Source organism: Anopheles merus, chromosome 2R (assembly GCF_017562075.2).
Source record: "Anopheles merus strain MAF chromosome 2R, AmerM5.1, whole genome shotgun sequence".
Classification (NCBI taxonomy): Eukaryota; Metazoa; Arthropoda; class Insecta; order Diptera; family Culicidae; genus Anopheles; species Anopheles merus.
The window spans coordinates 1,521,810-1,524,049 of record NC_054082.1 but is presented as its reverse complement, the minus strand read 5'-3'; positions in this window follow the sequence as shown (position 1 = coordinate 1,524,049).

The following is a 2,240-nucleotide window of genomic DNA, read 5'->3' as shown; positions in this document are numbered from 1 at the left end:
GTAACTGGGCCGACAGTCGAGTTGCTGGAACCCATATTTACACTACCCGGAAGTGTATCACAAACAATCATAAAATGTTAATGGACCGACTGGGAAAAGCTAACAAACAACCTAAGGAGCAGAGACGGTACCGGAAAGAGTACATGTCCTTTCTTGTGCCGAAGCTGCGATCCAGTGTGGTGACAGTGGGCGGTGAGCAGATGGCGGAGCGTCCAGCGGGCTGGCTGACCTTTTGTAATCAGGTGCATACTGGTTTTCGGGGTTGGGTTTACAGTCGATTTAGGTTTACAGTGGATAGCCGTTTTTGTCTAAATTTAGCACAACATGCAAACGGGCAACCGCAACCGAGTCCGAACCACCTGGCTCCATCCGCCGGGAACGGACACCAGAGCACAAGTTGTTTCTTATAAGCCGAGTTGTTTTGATTACAAAACCAAATATGTACACAGCACAAGGCAAGGGGAATACCCTTCTTCTGCATCGTCACACTTGGCTGTTGGTCTGCTGGTTTCCTGTGCTTATAATGTATCCTTGTGGGTGCAGCATTGTCAATTTGGATAGAATGTAATTTTGTCCGCACAAAAGGGGCACTTTAATAATAGGAATGCTCTTGTCCGAGCCACCCTTGTACCGAGGGGCACTTTTAAGTGCCTTTTCAATTCTCGGCCTTGCTCCGCTCTCCAGCCAATGAATAATGTGTCCTAAAGAGCTGTCAGGCGTGTGGTGGATGAGGTGCATCCAATTTAATGCACACATTGTGCATTAGTTGCACCAATGGCAGCAGTTGCCGGCAGTGCTCGCACCCTGATGGTTTTGTAAAATAAACAAGCTAATTTATTAATTATTAAAACAAACGACGAAAGCACCATTGGCGAACAGTATTTACAGATCGATTTACACTCAGCAGCCAAAAGCCATCCAGAGTGGGGCCTTTGAATTATGGGGCTGTAGCGTATTTGTGGAATTAGTTTCCCACTCTCGAGATTGAAGCACACCGGAACGGGGGTATAGTGTGCCCCAATCAGCCCACTTTGGTTGCTCGGCGATGGGAGATATATGCGATCGAGACTAATGAAAATTTATACTCACACTTCCAGGGTGGACCAATTTGGGCTGCAATGTTCCACCGAAAGTGTGTGATCGGGACCAATGTGCCGAATGCTTTAACCAGTGCCCTCGAAGCGCGTCCGTTCCAGAAGCCACCCGGAAGGCCGAAAAAAACAAGCATCCCAAAAAAGTGGCCGAAAAAGTAAAATGCATTGATATTTGCTCTGTTAACCTTTATGTTGTTTTCGGCAGAATTTTATCCAACCGAGCGAAGCGCTGTTTGATTTTGAGCTCCCGTCAGTCACGCTGCATCTGGTTCTGTGCTGCGCTTCAGTCGTTTATTGTGGGTCGTAATCGTGTCCGCCACCGTGTGATATGTTTTCTACCCCGTTCCGTAGCTTTTCGCCTCCCGACAACTGATAAGAGGCAGCACAATTGTGCACCATTCGGTGGCGCGATTTGGACGGAAGAACTTTTCCCTGTTTGCACACGGCAGAAGGCAAATATTCTACACGAGGCCGCAGCAGAGCGCACAAACAGCAGCAGCAGCAGCAGCAGCAGCAGCAGCGGGCTATGCAGCGTGAAACATAAATCAAAATTAAAATGCTGTACAAAACGAAGGGAAAATGGATGCAGCAACAACACCAACAACGAGGAGGCGGAAAAAAATAATGCAACGACCCTAACGGCCGCTTTGAAAGTACAATCCTTTGATGTAACACTTTGGCGCCATTGAGCCATTGTTTTGCGGACTGTTGGTGTGGGGGTTTCGGGCCCACGTGCGCTTTTATTTGCTGCCCAGGTCGCCCGCCGCTTTGCCTTCGCTACAGTGCTAGCAACAGTAATGGCGAATGGTGGTTTAGCGTTAGGTTAGTCGAGCCAGCTGGGACTAGTTGCCGTTTGGGTTGTATAAATATTTCATTCATATGAAGCGTTTTTGTGTGTTAGTTTTGGGTTTGGGTGCGCGGAATTGCTTCGTTACGTTGTCGGCGGCATGATTTCGATTGAAGTTCCGGAGGCTTCCGGACAGACGGCGGTCGGTGGCAACAACACGAAGCGCTTTAAACAAATTGAATAGAGATGTGGTGTGGTTGCGTTGGTGGGGCGATTGTTTTACGCTGCAGAGCTATAGCATGTGCTATTCAAAAGGGCCATAAACAGTCTTTAAACTAACGACTCACACGTCATGGATG